Source organism: Protopterus annectens, chromosome 7.part0 (genome assembly GCF_019279795.1).
Source record: "Protopterus annectens isolate FY-2018-M chromosome 7.part0, PAN1.0, whole genome shotgun sequence".
Classification (NCBI taxonomy): Eukaryota; Metazoa; Chordata; order Ceratodontiformes; family Protopteridae; genus Protopterus; species Protopterus annectens.
The window spans coordinates 1,634,999,355-1,635,014,029 of NC_056739.1; positions in this window are offsets into that span (position 1 = coordinate 1,634,999,355).

Here is a 14,675-nt window from a genome sequence, read left to right on the forward strand (position 1 = left end):
GGGGGGGTGCAGGCCCCATATCAGGGGTTCAGGGGAGCTTGCATCCTACTTACAACCGTCAGGTAAGTTTTTTTCTTTTTTTTAACGTTTTCAAAGTTTTACAACTTCAAACATATGGGTTCACCCATATGGCGTTTGAAGTTGTAAAACTTTGATAACATAATAGGAACCCTGAAAAATCATATGTGTTGAAGAATATGTTTTGTCTATTTTGCATAGCTTTGAATACCACGTTGTAGAAATTAATTTAATTTTATCAGTGTGCAAAGCCAGACAACAAATGTGCCAAGTCATAACATTTATGTCCCAGTACATGTTAGCAAAGTTAAATAAATAATAATGAACAGGGGTAGTTGGTGCTGATCTTTAAAGCAAGGACAATTAGGTCACCCCGAGATTAACATGGCTAGATTTATAAAGTCTCTAGGGCCACTAGCCTTATAACCTCCTATGAACCTATGAACAGTTACAGCAGCAACCAACACATAAACTAATGCCAACTGTCAGATTTACCTTCCTTTTTCAAATACTGGTTTCTTCTCTGTTTGGCACTGTTGCTCTCCACTTAATGTCATGCAAACTTAGTTGGCATGGTTGTTTGGGTTTATGTACTAGCATTAAACGTGATAACCCAAATTACTGGTAAAGCACTCTTAACTGTTGCTGTTTACCCTGATTGAATATGTCTGGAGTAGAAAGGGAAGGTGCCCCATTTCGGGATCAAAGGTGGGGTGTGGAGGAGTCCAGCATCTTTATTGGAGTTCTTGTAAAAGCACTACAGGTGAAGGCTGATGCAGGGGGACTATACCAGGTCTCAGTCCAAATTTGAGTCTTGGAATAGATTGGCCAAAGCTCTCTCCATTATGACTGGTATTCCACGTACTGGAGAACAATGCAGCCATCATTATAATGACCCCAAAAGGTGCAAGCTGAATCCACTCAGCCAATGGCTGGCTGGGTTTAGGACTGCTGACATCCCATAGTTGTGTATGTATACAGATAAAGATAATTTACATTAGAAAACTGGATATAGGCAAGACTGGTATGCATAATACCCTTCTCTTTTTCTCTCCTTTTTATTCCATACCTGACCAGGAGAATGCAGTAGACAGTGAAAGCCCTGCTGATCATTTAGAAACACTTAGGAAAGCAAGGGATATGTATGCAGCACACCATAAGTATTATTTTAACTAAAGGACTGTTCTTCTATACAGTAGTAGCAAATTAAGCATGCATATCTTAACTGTAAAATCAAGCATGCATGTTTCAGTTTGTAGCACAAGCCAGCTGTAGGAGTCAATTGTAATACTGCATTCAGATTTTGTGGGTTAAAATTCCACTAGTAGCAGATGTAGTGCAAAAGTGTTTAAAACAAATGCATAATAATTTCAACAAAATTGGCATACATGCCATGTTTTTTAATTAATCTGCATTGTTTGATCAAGCATATGTGTAAGATATGCATATTGTAAGGATTACTTGGAGCAGTCATTGTTATAGTTTGTAGTTGTTAAAAAGTATACTTAAATGTAAAAGTAGAAATAAATTATTTATATTTTACTAATCTATTGCATGTCACATATGATGGTACTAATTATCTCTTTTTCTCTTACCCCAGCCTTTATCTCTTTTTTTTATTTTTATATCTGTGGTGACTACATCTTGATGTCATCAATTTCTGGCAACTCACAAAATGCTTTACAGCACAGGGAGGTAGGCCACCCAATGTGGCCCAGCCTGTCCATGCTCCAATGGCTCCTGCACCGGTGGCCAGCACATCTGTGAACCAATGTGTCAGTACTGCCTCTGCTGACCCTGCACTACTTGGGCCCTCCATATCAGGTAGCATTACTCCAGCAGCTGGTGCAGTGGTACCCTCTTGGAGTAATGGCAGAAGTGGGGATTTTATCATCTGCAAGGAGATGCCAGGCACGGTGAGAGAGGTCATGGAAAGCACCACTAGTGCATGCCTCAGCCAGATGGAGAAGGTGCTTGCTTGAATGCTGAGCAAATGAAAACATTAAAGAAACTGAGTAGAGGACAGTGATGACAGTTCTGAGAGTGAGCACCAGAGTCTCACTGTCACCATGTTTGATGGTAATGAGCATCTGATGTCCCCTCCCTGTCCCCAAACATGGTGTTCCCCCAAACATATGTATCCCTAACCATCCCTGTCTCTTGACTTGTTTGCCCTGTTTGTCTACATCTGCTTCCCTAAGCACCCTACTTACCTGACCTAGAAATACCCTTGTCCTTTACCTAACATTCCTCTCTTACTGAAAAAAAAATCATAAATGTGCACCTGTCCCAAAAAAAAAAATCATCCCATACATAGCTCTACTCTTCACCCATGTGTCTTCTTGACACACTGAATTGAGTCCAGTTGGCTACACAACATGATTGCAATGTTGTCACCTATCTTTGCCGAAGTGACAGTCCAAATTCAGTCAATGTTCTATACATATTAAATTTACACTGTTGAGAAGAAGTGGATGACTATGGCTATTTTCTACCTCTCTCCTGCATATTCCAATATTACGTTCCCTTTGTTCTTACCCCTACTTGCCTCCCATTTCACCACTTTCCTGTCTACCCAATTTTAACACCTTTAATCTTGTCAAGAATAGAATCACACACCACATACATAAATAAAAAATCCCCAGTGAAACCCTTCACTTTTCATCCCCTGTGTCTGCGCAGCTTTTGCATCATGCACCGATGATGAGTGACAATGAATGGCTCTTCATGTCCAACGGCATGATGCTCTTACAACTGTGCAATGCTGGTTAAACCTCCTGCATTAAGGAAACACACAGTTAAAATGGAATAAAGGCACTTATTTTAAAAATGTCATTTGAAAACTATAAAAATTTCATTTGAAAACTATTTTTTAGTCTGATGACTGTATCAATATGTAACTCTATATGTGCGCTGTTCACATAAATCAGTTGAGTACTGTTTGTTTATATGCATTATGTCACTGTAGTCATTCCCTCTCACATTTCAAATAACTATCACATGAAATTATTTAATTACATCATGAAAACATATTTAAAATTATTAGGTAGAGCTGGATTTGAACACTGTATCATCTGGGCTTAAAAATAAAGCCACAATGCTCCTCTTATATCTGCTGCCGGAGAGTCAGCTAAGCAATAGGTGTGTTTCGTATACTCAGTACTATCCAAAATGCTGACTGCCATGCCTCTTCACTTAGCATGTCTGTGTGTATGAAAGCAAACCAATAGAAATATCATATTTTACTATTGAAAAAGAGGCCCAGGTTTGCTCAAAACTTTACTCACAAACAGGGAAAGCAGTATAAATACTTTTTTAAGGTTAGACAATTTTTGACACATTTTCAATATGAACTATTTATGAACACCATAGTATTTGTTAGCTGTGTCTACCATAGCCATTATGGATAAGTACTTTGCAAGTTCAAGTAAGAGTCCCTAAATGTGTATCTCATATGTTCAAACACTTTGCCGTTGATTGTGCAAACCAATTGCTCGGTGATGAGCTGCGGAAAATGCTTATTAACATGTATTATTTATGTTTACTGCCCAGTTAGTCTTCATCCTATTAAAGTACATGTGGAAACACAACCAAAGGGAAGGCATTTTTTAATGACTGAAGACATAATCATGTGTTTGCTGCACTCATGCACTTGAAACTTGGTATGTAAGTACGTATTCCTAAATATCAACTACACTACAGAAATAAATACCAAACATGTTTGTTACATACCATGTACATCGTTATACTGGCAATATACATTCAGATTGTCTAATACTTGTACTAATGTGGACAGCAATTATTCAGAAATATGAACACACAGATATGATCCAAAAAATGTGTGTGTCTGTATGTGACAATTTAAGTGTGTAATGAATGCACCATACTGGGAAAAAGCAGAAAATGTCTCATTTCTGCTGCACGCATTCCTGAAAGATGTTTGCATATCATTTGTAAAGTTGTCTCTTAAAGTATACCTGCACACTAGAAACACAACAGAAAATGCTACATCAAGACTTTGCACACCACTCTCATAGCAAGCTATGTCAACCAGATCATATAATGATGATGGCATCATCTATAAAGACAAGTCTGACAAGGCAAATACATACTTTAGTGGTGATGCAATTATCACATACTATGTTTTGCAGATGGAAGGAAAATAAGGTAGCCAACACAATAATCTGATATGGTGTGTAAACTTCACAGATATTTCCACCCACTAACAGTATATTGTGTACAGCTGCATTCTATGTAGTACTGTATAGTTTACCTAGTATCTCTATCATGCATGAATCACATGCATGTTTGTTCAGCTGTAACTGCAGTCTAATATAAAATGGTAGTACTATTACCAGGTCATATCATGGTTTCAGTGAGCTGTAGGCTAATATCAGTCAATCAGCAATTATTAGTGGCTGAGTAGCTTGGTTTGTTAAATGTCCTGTCTGAAGTGCATTTTGCCACACAAAGACAAGGGTTTGAATCCAATGCCATGCAATAATAAATATTACTGAATCAGCTATGCATTGATGACAGATGTTCTCTCCACAGGAAATACAGGTAAATGGGTGAAGTAGCCCTTATTATGAATAAATGATTTGTGTGTTTAGATGTAACAGGCTGTTAACAGCATTGACCAGGAATGTGATAAGACTTCAAAAAATAAAGGCAAAAAGTACAATAATAATAAAAGAAAAGAAAATAAATAAAATGTGTAATCTTGGTATGGCTGCATTCCTGGAGTGTCTGTGAAAGTTTGCTGAAGTTCTATCCCCATGCCTGCCAAAGGAGGCATGATGGTTGTTTACTCTCTGCACTGTACACAAACATGTCTTTCAAGTGTCACGCAGCCACAGAATGTAACTAGTATTGCATAATCCCTCTGTCACAGATGTATCATTGACATGATTATTTCAATAGCACAGTCACACTACATCAGTCCACAGTACACCTTGGTAGTTATATAGGTCCACCTAATGTGTAAGTGTTCTCTGTAGTTGTGTACCTGCAGGTGTTACTGCTTGGCCCATACTGTCCCATGTGGATAGCTTGAGAGGTATGTATGTGCTACAGCAGCTGGAGAGAACTGTTAAACATAAAGGAAGGACAGACTTGTAAAACATATAACAGTACTGTTTTAAACTATATAGTCTGTACTGGTATTAATGGACTGTATCTCTCTCTCTCCCCACCCCTTATCTTCATCTAAATGTATTATTGTTATTCATTGGTTATGGTTTACTATTAATGTATGCTGTTCTCTAAACTTTATTTTGGGGCATGTGTTTTATTATTTTTATATATTACAGTGGTTGCATATTAACATATCTTGTTGAATTACCTATGTTGTTGGCCTTATGCCGTAACTGTTACTGGCATGCTGTTAATATACTAACTGTTATGTTATTTATTGTTCTTTTCCTCATAAAATGCATTGATATGTTAATGAGTTATTTCCAATGTTCTGGCATGCTGTTATAACTAGCAAAAGGTTTTGTTCAAAACTAACCTATACACATTGCTTTACCTCTATCGCCAGAGCACGACAGGGTAGGATCTCCCTACCCTGCCTCAGCTGGCCATGGCACCAAGTACCATGCATCTGGGACCTAAGACAGTGGTGCCCCCTCTGCTAGCCCTGCACCACCCTTAGGTGGAACTGCTTCAGGGGAAGGGGCCTGTCCCTCCTACGAGTAGTGGCGAAGGGGTGGTAGTCACCCAAGATCAATTACCGGCCATTTTGTGCAGTATTGTGCATAGGGGCTATGAAAAGTGTTTGTGCTGGATTGAGGGTAGACTCAACAACCTGGTGGGGTCTTGTGACACTGCCACCCAGCCTCCAGCCAGCCACCTTTGGGGCAGTGAAGGAACAGTGTTGACTGCCCATGGGTGGGTAGCTCAGTCACACTGCAGCCATCTGGGGGCACATACATCTCGGATTCCACAACACCCTCCACATCCAAGGTGTTTACCCCCCTCATGTGTCACACACCGCCCCTGTTTGCTGTCTTGTATGTCTGCAAATGCAACCTCTCCTTCCCAACTTACCTCCCCACATATACCTATATCCCTTCTCCAACATTCCACTCTCTCCTTAAAAAAAAAATGGGCACCTGTCCCACAAAAAAAAAAAAAAAAAACATTGCCCCATACATAGCTCTCTATTTTGCATGTGTCCACTGGGCACAACTAATTTGGTCCAATTGGCTTCACAACACATTTATTTTGTTCTCACCCCTTCCTGTGGGGAATGAGGGTCCAAAATCATGTACAAATGTAAAGCTGTTGCTGTACAGGAAATGGAAAGCTATGGTCTTTTCCTACACATCCCTACCTGAGTTTTAGTATGTTTTTCCCCTGCTTCCTCCATTTCCCCCTCTTTTTTTTTTCAAATTTGTAGGTTGGGTTAGTATAGAGTTAAGCAGTACACCTTGCAAACCAGTTTAAATGTGCCTTAATAATTTTCTGTGTTTCTTACAGTGTTGGCACATCTGGAAAGTAAGCACCCCTGCCAAGACTCAAACCTGGGCTCACCTCAACTACAGGAGATAGAGAGAGAGAGAGAGAGAGAGAGAGAGAGAGAGAGAGAGAGAGAGAGAGAGAGAGAGAGAGAGCATTATCCCACTAGGCTATTCTACTCTTAACTAAAGTAGCTGTTTCCAGCAAAATATATTGATTGAAACTGACAGACTGCAAGTACATCTACTGGGAAAAATGTCCCTGGGACTCTGATGTAAAAAGTACACCAGTACACAGTCAAATAAATAATAATGGATATACATGAGGCCTGGGATAGCAGGTAAATGTACCCTTTTATCAACAACATCTTTAAACACACCTGCTAAGGCAGAAATGGCAAAGTACATGGGTACAACTGGGACCCTGCTGCAAAACACCTGCCTTTGACAGCCATGCACATAATGATGGATGCAGACAAAGTGTGTCACAGACTGTATGCATGCACATATATCCTGCAACTACACCAGCTGCAGACTGACTACATACCTTATTCTGTTAAATGCCATGTATGTAGTACATTTTGCCAGCCAGAGTCCTGGGTTCAAATCCAGTGTGTTGCACTTCAATTACATTGTTTTGAACACAGCAAATAATGACTGAATCATGCAGTTTTAGTCCACGCAGGTTGCTGCTACTGAATTAACTGCTACCCATGTTTGCCGGTCAACGGCCCATAGGTAGAGACACATTACACATAGTTGTATAGCCTAACTATATGTTGCCTACTACTCTGTAATTGGCACTGTTACATAACAGATGTACCTTAAGCACATGCCTTGACTGGACTGTAAACGGTGCTATTATCCTGGCTCTGCTGTAACAACAGAGCTGACACTGCTGCCTCATTTACACATACAGCTTGCTGTCCTCCAAAGTGTTCTCATTCCCCTCTATGTGTCCTATTCTGCAGCAGCAGCCTGGAACATACACAGCTATATGTTAAGCTATCTGCTACAGACCTACCATACCTCTCAACCCCCTAGAACAAGGGATCCAGACAAAATCATGAATAAAGGGTGGGGGGAGGAAGGTCAAGCAACAGGGACACATTTCAGAGTTTACCCCTACAAAGACAGTGAACTGATAGAATAGCAACTACTGCATTAGCATGCATATTATGATGGGTATGACATCTGACACATACATGCATCTCTCTCCTTACTGACCACAACCCACAATGTTTACCACTGAACTGCCAGATAATCACAATGTTATGGGACAATGGCCAAACATATCATGCAAAGCTGTGGACATACCTCATAAATCTCAATAGTGGACAGTATTTGTACCTACCTTCTATGATACTGTAGTCTCCATATCTCACTAATGTCCATCTCAAAGATTAAGAAAGGGGCCAAGGCCTACATGAAGCCCTTAAATATTGCACTGTGGTGCCTTGTCATTGACTAATGAAAGTGCAACCCAGCTATTTTGGGTGCAGTTAACAAGTCTGAACTACAGATTGTTGCACAGGCAATCACCTGTTTATGTGCATTACCTACAAATGGCAATCAACTGCTTATGGGGAACAGGTCTGTATGTTGCTTTACTCAGACAGACAATGGTTTTGCAAGCTGTTTGCAGAGGTTCTGGTCAAAATAGGAGTACTTCACTCTTACCAAGGTATGCAATACATGTCTCCATATAATGGGATGCATATGGGAGGATAGAAGTATGGGGAATAGGGATTAAAACAGTAGGCCTGTAGTGCATCTATGGTATTGACATGTTGGTGATACTCTGCTGTCCAGCAGCTATAGGCATGTCTCTCAACTGGCCCTGATTTAAATCAAATCACAGATCTGCCCCTGTTACTCCCTCCTACAATGGTCTGCTGTTGTAGGAAAGCTTGGAAAGAGGACTACGAGTTAAGTCATATTGGCAGCAAGTAAGGGTGTACACAGCTATAATATGAAATGATGTACTGTAATTCACCTCCTCTCAGTCTGTCAATGTCACACAGAAATAGTTTTGACATTGTAAAGGTATCCCTAACTGTCCATGAGGTACTCTGGCTAGGTCTGTGATTTGTTGACATTTGTACCTCATTGCATGAGAGCTATGGGTAACATACCTGTCAACTCCTTACAGCAGGACCTCAGGTCATAGCCATACTTAGTGGGTGGATACAGGCAATCAGCAACAGAGTATACATATTGGCCATACAAAGTAAGAGTATAAATAGACTAACAGATATTGCTGTAGCATAGGTATTTTCTGAGGGGTCTGGTGTGTGACAGATTCTCTATATTCTAACAACAACCATCAATTATTGGCCAACCATTTGTCAAAGATCCATATGTGCATGCCAGAATGACTACATCTATGATGCACACATTCACATTCCAGAAACATCTGTGTAGTGGAGAGGTATGATGCCTACAGGGAAGATATACTACAACAGGTTTGCATTGCTGTTTGTCATTGTGGCACACTGGTGTTGCTGGATTGTCTCCATATAGTTACTGTAATAGTACACAGCTATTTGTCTGACAGTGGCTGTACAACATAGTAGTGGAACTTTGCTCATAGGGAAGACATCACAGTAGACTGCAGGGATGGGTGTAGAGACATACAGCAAACTCTATCACGGTTCACAGGGACATAACCGATATTGCAACTATCTTTGTGATAGCCACACATATAGTGTGTTGATAGACTGTGGGGTATGACGTGTGAGGGAGCGGTGGGTAGTGCAGCCCATTTTGGATGTGCAGGGTCTGTACATCGTGGACATCCACATATCTGGTCCTGTAATGTGTTCCCCTGTTGTTGTTTTGTAGATATAATGTATCAACAGAGACATCCTTCATTTTCATCTGCAGAAAATTACACTGTAGTGGATGCCCTCAGACTCAACCATCACATCCTGCTGTCAAGGGGTTGCCACAATCATGAACAGTGGCCAGTACTGTGGGCCAACCTTGTGAGGGCTGTTAACAATATTGGCCAACAGGACAGGACTTATGAACATGGTCAATGCTGCATGTCAAAGGGCAGCTGCTGTTGCCAGGGATCATGCAGCCAGCAGTGGAGGGGCTGAAACAAAAACCACTCTCAGACACAGAGGAATTCCTGGCAAACGTAGGATCAACTCACAGCTCACAGCCAACCATCACGCCATACATCCTGGAGGTGGGTGCCACAGTGTCCACATCAGTGGAGCATCCAGGTAAGCTGATTCTGTTCACCAGTATAATACATTTGCAGTCATTGTGACAGGCACTACAGATCAGTACATGGGTGTCAGGTCTATCTGGATTGGCTTTTCATTAAAGTTCTGCACACATACTCAGAATGGCAGCAATGTAGCTAGTATCACATTGGCTACTGTACATGTGTATACCCACACATATTACCTTGTAACACTGCAACATTTGGTGATGCTGACAATTACTCTAGGATGCCCATTCAGACACAATAGGGGGAATGCACACATCTGAGGCAGTGGTACTACAACACACATAGCATTGTTAAGATAGGTGTACTGGGTTTAATATGTACTTCTGTCACATACACTGTCATATTGCATACCTCACAGGTGTATTGAACTGGCAACATTACCCAGATGTAGCTGATGTGCATGTTATACCAGGCTTGGGTTGTTTGTGTATGTTGTAATAAGTGCATGTGTTGTGCAGGGGATCAGAGATGAGAAGATGTGGATCCTCATCAGTATGAGTCTGTGTGGATTACTATACATAATAGTGCAGGTGGTAATGCACACCTTTTGTCTTGCTTCTCACAGGTGAAAAGGGGAGTTGCAGTCTGTCCCCCTCACAACCTGATGTCAGTGTGTCATTGGACTCTGATGATGATGGTGGCCATAGTGAGATACAGGTGGGATTGTCAGTAGCTGAATCTGTCCTGGAGGTTGATAGCCCCTCTCCTGTCCCCATTGTCCCTGCACACCGTCAATATACCCACACGTACCCAGTCAGCAGAGGCCACAGATATTGCACAGTCAGAGGGTAATGACATAGTACAGGACAGTGGAAGAACTATGGAATCAATGAGTGTAGACACTGGCCATAGCCAGACAGCTGGTGGTGACCCACACAGGTAGACTGACAAGGGTTCTAGAAGGAGGACTGCTGCCCATCCACTTCATATTGCCGGCGTCACATCACAGGTCACTCGCTGCATGTTTTGGGCTGTCATAGAGGCACAGGCATGAGCTGAATGCAACACCAGAGGGATGCTTAGGGTTATGGATGCAGCACAGTCTGACATTTGTGACTGCCTCCACCGTATTGATGACACCATGGAACATTTCACTGATGTAGTGGTTGTACAGTTACAAAAACGTGTATCCAGATTGTTTCTCCCTGGGCCTCCACTGAAAATTGACTTCATTCCAAGTCAGATTTTCCCAGTTAACAAATGTTAAATAAATAAATAAATGAATAAATAGTGGACAGATGGTGGGCTCAGACAGTGTCTGTCTTTTTAGCGCATGTTGTCTGTGCTGGAACATGTGCTTGATGCTGGGCATCAGACATGTGGACATAGGCCAGCAACACCATCTGCTGGTAGTCCATGCGGCAGTGCACACTTACGTTCCCATAGTGGCAGCACCTCCAGCACTGTGCTGGCCACACCATGACATGGCAGGCCATGGGCACATGGTTCTGGGTGGTCTTATGGGGGACACAGTCCCAGCAGACAGTAGTCACCATCAGGTAGTAGTACCACATCTGACCTTAGACATGGTGTTTCCTGTGCTACTCATGGGAGGAGCCAGTTCCTGTGTTTATGACCAGACAGAGGAACTTTTCACTCTACCATGTACGGTTCACAGGTGTCCACCATACTCACATGTAAGGGTAGCAATGAGCTTGACTGTGTACATGCACACAGTCCAGCACCACTGTCACATGCTGATCACCTACAGAAACACACAGCACTACTCTATGACCCATATCAACAGCACCCTTAGTGACTCACACACATGATGTCAACTGTTTGGCACAGCCTAGGTTTCTGGCACCACCAAACCACACCCTGTGCATGTGTTGATACCTGTGCAACATCCCTGCCATCCATGCCATAGATGCAGGGACATGCATATATTTGTCTGATGCACAGGGTTACCATATAACTTTACCTGTGTTTGTGTAGTACAGTAGTGTTATGCTAAGGCAGTTTCTGTGGGCCACAACAGGTACTGTATGCTGGCATGTGTTAGGAGTACACATCAAATGTGTATCTTTGTTGCCTGATGGTACACTGGTGGTAGTGTTACAAAATGACAGGTGTGTCACGGAGCTGTGTATATTTTTGTCATAGGATTCTGAGTGGGGCAGCTATGGACACATGGCTAAAATACAGTGGCACAGGATGGAAAGGCAGCACAGCAGAGATATGACATCAGCAAGGTATGCCAGTATATGTGCATGGCATGGCTCACTAGGTGCATATGTGTAGAATATTGTATCAGGGACAATGGGGGCAGTCAGTGGCAACATGCTTTTGTACCCTGTGAAACACTCTACTATCCTTGATACATGTCACCTAGGAAGTCTGCACGTACAACTGTAGATGGTGGTGGACATCAATTATATGTATGTAGTTGGGGCAATTTAGGGCCAGCATCTAGTCACAGGGCCATAGAATGCATAACCAATGCACAGGGGTAGACCACATGGGCATGTCTCTAGTACTGTCAGGGGGACATATTTACACACATGCAAGCTGGATGTTGCGAAAGTAGAACCCTTGCCTAGCTAGTATTACACACTACAGCTTGCAATACTTATCATATGTGCCATGCTGTTTATTGGCTACTACACTGTCAGCCAGTGCTCTTAAGGTGGATGTAATCAGCAGGCTTTGTAACAGAGAACACTGTTGAGGCCAGCAGCTAGTCAATGGGCATAAAATGCATAACCGTTGCACAGAGTTAAAACATATGGGCCTGTTTAAAGTGCTGCAAGGGGATAGATTCACACACAGAGTTAAATGTTGGGAGATTAGAACCCATACCTACTAGTATTGCACACTATAGCTTACAGCACTTATCACATGTGCCGCACTGTTTATCTCCTAGTATACTGTCAGCCAATGCTCAGAAGGTGGATGACATCAGCAGGCCTTGTAACAAAAGCCAGTATTGAGGCCAGCAGCTAGTCAGTGGGCATAAAATGCATAACCATTGTACAGAGATAAACCATAGGGGCTTGTCTAAAGTGCTGCAAGGGGATATGTATATATATATATATATATACACACACACAAACACGCACATAGAGTTGCATGTTGTGAGATAAGAACCCCTACCAAACTAGTATTACACATTACAGCACACAGTACTTATCACATGTGCCATGCTGTTTATCTGCTATTTCATTGTCAGACAGTGCTTTTAAGGTGGATTACATCAGCAAGCCTTGTAGAGTAGGGAGTTTAGAGGCCAGCAGCCAGTCACATGGCCAAAAAATGCATATCACTGTTTAGAAAGAGCACATATGATCATGTCCATATTGCTGTGAGGGGATATATCGATACACACACAGTTGGAGGATGTAAGATTAGAACTCCTACCTAGCTAGTATTCCACACTACAGCGCATAGTGCCTATTGCATGCACCACAGGTTATGTCTGTTGTATAGATGGATGCAGGCACAGTACTTGTGAAGTACACTAAGTGGCCTTGTGCTAGACAGCATGTGTGGCCTGCAGAGTGAACATATTTATTTACATTTGTTTACTGGAAAATTCCGACTGGGCACAGGTCATTTTTCAGCTGAGGCTTAGGGAGAAAAAATCCACAGAATGACATGGTAGATGGTAAACAATAACAATCAGGGTAGTTATACAGTAGAGGTGATCATGATATGGAGAAATACAGGAGCAAATTAGGTACAACTGAGTAGTAAGTACTGAGAAAAAGAAGACGTAAAACACATGTGCTACAAATTTTCTAAACAGTAACTAGATAACAATAATAATTGACTAAATGATAACTAAATCCTAAAAGGATTAACAAGCAGTGAGTAATCTTCAATTCAGTTTTATAGCAATAGATGGGATACTCTATATAAATCTGGGAAAGGAGGGAAGGGTTTAATGGGGGTTAATTAGTCAGGGTTTGGACAAGGGCAAAGCAAGTGAGAGATTAAGTGAGATTTAAGTGCAGCCTTGAAAAGACTGCAGGAAGGAAGGGTAGTTATGAAAGTGGTAAGGTTGTTCCAGAGCTTGGATCTTATTGTATCTAGTGTCCCAGGAATGGGCTACCTATTAATACCTATTAATACCCTTGTTATGTTTGTACAGTTACCAGTATCAGCATATCTGACCACTTGCAGTTTTGTAGGTGGACAATTTACCAGTGACAATATGGCCTGTCCAAGTCCTGCATTCCAACCATTGAAAATTATATCACCTGTTCACCATTGTCTGTCTACAGGGTGACATTCCACAGGCATAGGTTTCTTGGGTGAGTGGATTATGTCCTTTTGTGGTCTTGGTTGTGTGGTCTGGCTGGCATCCTTTTTATTATTCTTCTGAGTCAGAGTAAGGTATCTGTCCCTAGGACCCTAGGTTGTCAGTGCATGTGCTATGTGTTGTATCTTGGCCAAGGGCAGGACATACTGGGCATGCCTACATCTGCCTATAGGAAGAGCCTCAGGGGGTTCCTCCTCCTAGTCCCTCTGTGGGTGTGGCTGTGGGGACATGGGCACTGTTGGAGGACTATGTATCCCTTCACTCTGATGATCCTGCTGCAGCTGTTTATGCATGATCATATTGTGTAGCATGGCACATTCTGTGAACTTCTGTGCACATGTGACTGGAGAGTACTGTAAGGCTCCACCAGATATATAACGCCACTGAAACCATGACTTGAGCAGCCAAAACATATGCTCTATGATGTTCCTAGTTTGTGTGTGTGGCTCATTATGGCAATTTTCATTTAGTGTGTGTGCATTTCTGATGGGTGTCATCATCCATGGTTCCAATGTGTAGCCAGTATCCCCAAGTAGATGGTGATATGGGATGTCCCCCTTGGCAAACATCTGGTACAGCTGTGATGCGTGCCAGATATGGGAGCTGTGATAACTGCCAGGCTTGCCAGCACACATATTCATGATAATGCCCTGGGCATTGCACATAATCTGCCAGTTGATCGAGTGAG